Raw genomic sequence first — 8,121 nt, 5'->3', positions numbered from 1 at the left:
TTGCATCTTTTTAGTAAATGTTTATTTCCAAAAGAAATTTCTAGAAGTTCAGAACAGTAAAATTCCCGCTTTTTAGAATGAATTAGAAGATAACTCTTACGTAGTTAAACTAAAATACTCTTTGAGAGTTAATATATAAACTCTTAACACCAAGTGTTAAATTATCAACTCCAGACAGATTTGGTGTTTAACACTAAATCAGAGTTAACGTACCAACTCTCCAAAAAGAGTTAAATTAACACTCTCTGGTGTGGACCCATATAGACACTTTAATAGTGTTGAAATCAAATCCGACAGTGTTAATTTGGACATGCTGGATTTGCTGTGTAGAGTGACATCCTAGATAAAAGTATTTGTTTCAATTCAATTCAGTATTACTTATACAACGCCATAAGTAGTACTGCATGGTTAAGAAAAACAATTTCACAACATTTAAACAATCACAAGGAGGTCGGCATAACAAAGTCTACCATCACAGGAAGCTTTCATTACTGTAAATACAGAGGGTTTATATGAAGGTGCAAAACACTCGAAAACAAGGCCAAATTAGACTTTGCCAGAAAACATCTAAGAGCCTGCACGGTTCTTTGGACAGATGGAAGCAATATTAACTTGTACCAGAATGATGGGAGGAGGAAAGTATGGAGAAGTACAGAACGAGCTCATGATCTGAAGTATGCCTCATGTCAAACATGCGCATGTTTGGTTGGCAGTGGAACATCATAACTAGTCTTTATGGAAGCAGCAGGATGAACTGGGAAGTGTACAGGGCTGTGCCTCTGAAAATAGGAGACTGTGTGTAAAAATGTCTGTAATTTCTAAACAGTTCATGCAGAATTTTTATAAAATCATTTGAATTAAAGCTGAAAGTCTTTAATTCAAGTGATTCAAAGTACAGAGGGAAAATTACAAAACATTCTATGTTGTCCAGTAAATTATAGTAGTGAATTGCAAGAGGCAGAGACTGGACTTCCTCCAGAGTCGGGGCATTGATGGTGGTAGAACAAAAATGAGGAGATGGCTTATAGAAGCTTGAAAACATGTAACTTAAAGAGGAGAGGCTCAAAGAACAGGAGCGGATAAATTATGGGACAATATCAGCCATACTAAAAACAGAAAGAAATGTATCTGACAGTGTTTGAAAATTAGATGAAGAACAGCAAGCATGGCCTATATTTCCACATTGTTTATAAACTCTTATCACTGTGACTACAGTCTCGTGAGGCTTCTGGTCATCATCTTTAAGGACATACCCACTTTCTTCTGGGCAGTGGTGTCCAAGTGCAACAAACATACTCTGCAGCTGGGGATTAATTATTTCAGATTTCTCAACTTTTTCTATTTTTTAATTATTGTTTTCGTGTGTTTGTATTTTTTAATTTACGCCATCACTGCCCTAAAGTTCTCGTCTACCCCCAGAATCAGGAGAACTACTTTTCCTACATGACTCACTGAATCTAGAAAGCAAAAACTGCACATAGAGGAATCATCATAACCTCAACCCTGAAATATTTTCCATATAAGAAATAGAACCAGTGGTTGTTATGCATTCAGCTTAATGTTTTTGTTTGTTTGTTAGTTATAATTAATTCACATAGACATAGACTTAGGTGAATTTTGTGTGTTGAGAAACAAAATATGCAGCATAAACCTCCCCAAAGATGCAAGTCATGAGTTCCAGCAAAGCACCTCAGCTCACACTTATCAAATCAATGAAGCTGATGTGCATTGTCAGGATTGTGTTGCATTTTCATCAACAGATTTTTCTCCTTTTAATGCTTTTCACTCACTCCAAACAGTACTGTTCCACTTTGACCAACAGTCCCAAATTACAACTCCTGGCTTTGGAATTTTTTAGTAAGTTCATTCCCAAAACCCCACTATCTCCCTACGTATGGTTGTCTCAACACCCATACGTAGTTCACTTGCAAACAGAGCAATGAACCTACTATAATAATTTGTGACCATAAAATACAGAACGGAAAAAAAAACATTTCTGGTTTGTGTTTTATACCATGATAACATAATGGAGGACTCACGTGCATGTTAAGTAAAGTCCAGATACAACTAGAGAAAACATTCCTATAGAGTGAAAACTGTTCAAACAAAATTGTGCATAATTACACAAAGCAAAGCAAATCCAACATACATTAATCAAGCTGTCTGAAGCTAATGTGTAATACTAAACTATAAGCTAAAAATAGAAAACATACCAAAAACATTTCCTGGTGACTCCCAAACAAGAACAGGAGAATTTTACAGTCTATAACAAAATGAGATAACTCTTAAATACACTACCAACAAAAAAATAATAATTTCTTGGCAGCGCCCTACAATCATGGAAAAGGCCACCAATGAGCAACACGGCCTTTTCTGTCTGGGAACCCAACCTTTCCCAGAGCCCCATACAGTTCCACTGGGCACGAGGCAGCTTAGAAGGGATTTTCAGAGTCTAATATAATAAACTCACTACCACAAGCTGGGACCTGGACAGTGAGGCCTCAGCTGACATTTGTCTTGGCATGAATAGACACTGCCAACATTAGCGCAAACTGCCTGCTGACATCAGTTACATGGGAAACGTGGCCTCAGGGCTTTCTCTGAGATTCCGCTCTGTCCAAAGCACTATTAATGAAGCAGGACTGGCATTAGAGTTATTTACAATGTTGCACCACTGGAGGATTTACATGCATCATAAGTGACTGACTCTCGTAGTGTTAGGCCTAGTTAGAGGTAAAACTCGTGCTGTATATAGCATAGAAAACAAAGGATAGTGTAGTGTTTTGCACATTAGCCTGATTAAACAAAAGATCCAGGGTTTGAGGCCAGGATAAGACACAAATCCTTAAAAATAAATAAATAACTGCCAAATCAAATATGTGTGTAAATAGTGTCTCTGTATGTTGCTATCAACTTGTGCGGTGGAGGTCTGAGCAGTTTGTTCTCAATGTGCCATATCTGGAGTGGAAACTTGATCTGATTTTATCAAGTACATAAAGAACAAGGGTATCCATGTGCCAACACCAAGAATGTATATTAATGCAATGCACAGCACATCTGTTATTTAATCTGCTTGGAGTCCTGCTGTCAAGTGTGATGGATCCATTACATCTGCATTGTGTACTTTACTGAGCGCCCTATAAGTATGGCCTCTGCACTAGGCTGAGGTTAGTTAGAGGTAGGAGATTCATTTTTCTCTGAATCGTAAAAGGTCAAATGATTGTGGGGATACTTTTCCTTTTCCGGTGGAGTAAGAGCTACTCTAGCTCATCAAAGTCCTTTTGTCTTCCACTCGTAAAAAGAGCCTGACAAATGCAAGAGGTGCTAGAGTGGAGATTTATCACCACCTGTACGTTCCTTCACATAGCTGGGCAGCAGTGGAGTTGCATAAAATAAAATAATATTGAACTGAAAGTAACCCTAAGATCACATATTCAGCTTAAGGTAGTGATATTTAAGCGTGCGCTGCTCCTAATATGTTGCAATTACAATTTTGTGACTTAAATTCATCTGGCGGTGGAAGTTTTTCTCATACTTGCTGCACTACAGGAAGCTCATTAGATCCCTTACCAGTGATGTGCAACTGCAGTTGTGTAAATAACATATCCAGCGTATTTAGAATTTTGTTTCCATTTAATTTTCACAAAATAAATAATTGCTTTCAGCTCACCCTACACCCAGTTTCGCTTCTGTATTTACAGCGGGGGAAGTGTTTATGTGTTCTTTTATCATTGCTGCCAATGACTGGACAGACTAGGAGAACACAGAAGGCGAAGGTCAGTTTCATCCAAACTCTCGGAGCCTCTCAAAGAACACTTGAGCAAACCAGAGGTTGACCGATTCCTTCCTGCTCTTCTGTGAAACACTGGTTGTGTTCTTTTGCACACTTACTGAGGATAGAGCTGTTTAAACAGATAATAACACTGGCCTCAAGTCTTGTTTACTTCTGAGTAACTTTCCACTTGTCTCGCTGCTCCTCTCAGAAGAAAGTGCCAACGCACTCATTGAATTCATATGTTCACCAAACTGGCTGGATAACAGCAAGGGGAAGAGTTACAAAAGGAGCAGGGGTCCATTAGTAGCATGTGATTATGTGTCCACTGTGTGATGCTGGTAAACAAAACCTGACTCTGAGGCTCAAAATATCCTTTTGTGATGAAATCTATAAAACACTGTCTTTACACTGTTTTACTAACAGCAGGATTGTGTAATACTTTCACAGCATTTTATTGGACCAATGTTGGAATAATGGGAATTGTTTTGAGTGGTGATGTGCAGAGAAGGTCTTTTATTAAACTTCAACATTTAGAACTACTTGGGTCCTTGTTTTCAGTATTATGTTTATGAATTTTATGATGTAAAGGATGATTTTGGGCCAAATTCTCAGTTTTCAGAAGGCTAGAATGTATTATTGCCTTTATCTTTAAGTTTTGTTATGTATACTTAAAATCTTAAAATCAGCTATGATAACTGCATACATGGGGTAAAAATTAACACACCAAAATAAACAACGTATTAATAATTTATAAATGATCTGGTTTAGGGGTTGCATTTGAACTCTACAGTTACACTGTTTTTTTTTTTATCAGAGCTTTGAACTCTTCCTGGGAGACAGAATCACTGAGCGGCATTGTGTTTTGAAGGTTGTTATTCTGTGTGCCCAAACGTTGGTTGACCAGTCTGCTGGAGAGGAGTTTGAGCAAGACAACTTCAAGATCATCTTTTTCTTAGTCATTGCACATTTGCATATACAGGGAGTGCAGAATTATTAGGCAAGTTGTATTTTTGAGGAATAATTTTATTATTGAACAACAACCATGTTCTCAATGAACCCAAAAAAACTCATTAATATCAAAGCTGAATGTTTTTGGAAGTAGTTTTTAGTTTGTTTTTAGTTTTAGCTATTTTAGGGGGATATCTGTGTGTGCAGGTGACTATTACTGTGCATAATTATTAGGCAACTTAACAAAAAACAAATGTATACCCATTTCAATTATTTATTTTTACCAGTGAAACCAATATAACATCTCCACATTCACAAATATACATTTCTGACATTCAAAAACAAAACAAAAACAAATCAGCGACCAATATAGCCACCTTTCTTTGCAAGGACACTCAAAAGCCTGCCATCCATGGATTCTGTCAGTGTTTTGATCTGTTCACCATCAACATTGCGTGCAGCAGCAACCACAGCCTCCCAGACACTGTTCAGAGAGGTGTACTGTTTTCCCTCCTTGTAAATCTCACATTTGATGATGGACCACAGGTTCTCAATGGGGTTCAGATCAGGTGAACAAGGAGGCCATGTCATTAGTTTTTCTTCTTTTATACCCTTTCTTGCCAGCCACGCTGTGGAGTACTTGGACGCGTGTGATGGAGCATTGTCCTGCATGGAAATCATGTTTTTCTTGAAGGATGCAGACTTCTTCCTGTACCACTGCTTGAAGAAGGTGTCTTCCAGGAACTGGCAGTAGGACTGGGAGTTGAGCTTGACTCCATCCTCAACCCGAAAAGGCCCCACAAGCTCATCTTTGATGATACCGGCCCAAACCAGTACTCCACCTCCACCTTGCTGGCGTCTGAGTCGGACTGGAGCTCTCTGCCCTTTACCAATCCAGCCACGGGCCCATCAAGACTCACTCTCATTTCATCAGTCCATAAAACCTTAGAAAAACCAGTCTTGAGATATTTCTTGGCCCAGTCTTGACGTTTCAGCTTGTGTGTCTTGTTCAGTGGTGGTCGTCTTTCAGCCTTTCTTACCTTGGCCATGTCTCTGAGTATTGCACACCTTGTGCTTTTGAGCACTCCACTGATGTTGCAGCTCTGAAATATGGCCAAACTGGTGGCAAGTGGCATCTTGGCAGCTGCACGCTTGACTTTTCTCAGTTCATGGGCAGTTATTTTGCGCCTTGGTTTTTCCACACGCTTCTTGCGACCCTGTTGACTATTTTGAATGAAACGCTTGATTGTTCGATGATCACGCTTCAGAAGCTTTGCAATTTTGAGACTGCTGCATCCCGCTGCAAGATATCTCACTATTTTTGACTTTTCTGAGCCTGTCAAGTCCTTCTTTTGACCCATTTTGCCAAAGGAAAGGACGTTGCCTAATAATTATGCACACCTGATATAGGGTGTTGATGTCATTAGACCACACCCCTTCTCATTACAGAGATGCACATCACCTAATATGCTTAATTGGTAGTAGGCTTTCGAGCCTATACAGCTTGGAGTAAGACAACATGCATGAAGAGGATGATGTGGACAAAATACTCATTTGCCTAATAATTCTGCACTCCCTGTATCAATACTTTGAGATGGACTAAAGTGTTCTTTCAAAACAGCACTGATTATGGTCTACACCACAAAACCCATACTGCTGAATGAGGCATAAGCATGTGCGCACAACATTGTTTGATCAGTGGGCTCTAAATCTTCGGCGCACTCTTCCAAGAGTAAAAGTGCGTCACGAGTGAGAAAGAAAAACTGTCTATGTGTCTGTCAACACAGACATCACTGAGGTCCTGTCATTTCAGCCCAATACATGGGGCTTATAGAGCTACCCATGGCGTGAAGCTTTAACTGTTCCAGTCCACATTGGTTGACTACACACCATCACCACAGACTTATCATCATCTCGCTGACAAACAGCCTTTGTTCTCGGGCCTGGGTTTGCCTCCTTCTGGACTAGAATTCAAACTGGTTCCCTGGGGAACCCAGCCAGGGATTCACTACGCTGGCTCTCATGCCGAGAAAAAACAAAGAGAGCCCAACCAAAAAAAACAGCAAGGGGGATACATTACTTAGCAGCGCGTCATCACATGAATTTCCGTGTGTGGTTTGGCTGCATCTGTGCTGGATGTCACTTAAACATCAGACTATTCGTCCTATCTGACAGAGTAAATGGAGCAACGCCTTCAGACTGCTTCAGACAGACAACTCGATCCGCATGCATCATGCCCATATATCACACATCGCTCATCTCACGTAATACCAAACACTCCCTTTTTTCAGCCATCAGTTTCAGCTCCAAACTTCTCATGACTCCATCAGATATGTCAGTGTTGCTTCAACACCTCCATAACCACAGGTTAACGAGCAACTGTTTACTTATCACTCTGCAGTTTTTGTATCTATGTCTGCAGAGAGCAATAAGCTCAAAGCCCAAGCACCAAGCTTTAACTTTATTCTTCAGCTGTAGTGAATCCCTGCTTGTCTAACTCAAATGGTTTTCTTACCATAACCGTAACAGAGAGTCCACGTCTGAGCAGATTCTCTGCTATCACTTTGTGCGTGCCTAATATTTTTGTTAAATGTAATTCTGATGGACTACAACTATGATGTTTTCCTTTATGGTATTAGAATGCTAACACATATTAGCTAAAGCTGATGTCAAATAGAAAAGGATTTGGTCAAAAACCAAACCTAACCAAAATTCAAGCTGTGGCTTTTGAGATTGGTACCGAGTGAGTTTCCAGAGGAATTTCAGTTCATCATGTGAAGAAGATTAATGTCTGCATAAATATCTCAGCAATCCAAGCAGAAATTGTCAAGATAATTAACTGACGACCGCAACTGTCCACCTGTTTTTAGAGGAAAGGACAGATGATAGCTAAAACTATTACTATTCATCATCTGGTAACCGTGACTGTTACCAGATGAGGAATATTAATGAATGAATAGGCTTTATGAAAATTTGGACCAATCATTGATGAGGTAAAAGGATGAAAGTCTCTCCAACATAAAAAAAAAACCAAACCTTGGTGTCAAACTAGTGGAGCAGCTAGCGTTGCCATTCATCAGGATCTCCAGACAGCCAGAACAAAGTGGACCTTCATGGGTCCTTATAGATGTCGTTTTGTTGGCTGTGGGAGGCGCAGGTGCCGGTGTGAGGCTGGATGCAGAGGATAGCTGCTGTAGCACAGTGTGTATGGATGATGCTTACAAATTATTACGAAAGGGAAGTAAGACAGCAGGTACGATGGTTGGTAGACAGCAAAATGAGTTGGAGGCCGCCAAATAAACGACACAAAAAGGGGAAAAATTATGTATCTGCTATTGCAGAATAGTGATAATCAGTAGTTAGGAATCTAATCCTTTGTTGTACTGGAACCTTAAAAT

This window comes from Mchenga conophoros, linkage group LG1 (assembly GCF_057382185.1).
Source record: "Mchenga conophoros isolate Kocher_MC1m ecotype Shallow Benthic linkage group LG1, M_conophoros_male_GT1.1, whole genome shotgun sequence".
NCBI lineage: Eukaryota > Metazoa > Chordata > Actinopteri > Cichliformes > Cichlidae > Mchenga > Mchenga conophoros.
This window is presented reverse-complemented; position numbering follows the sequence as displayed.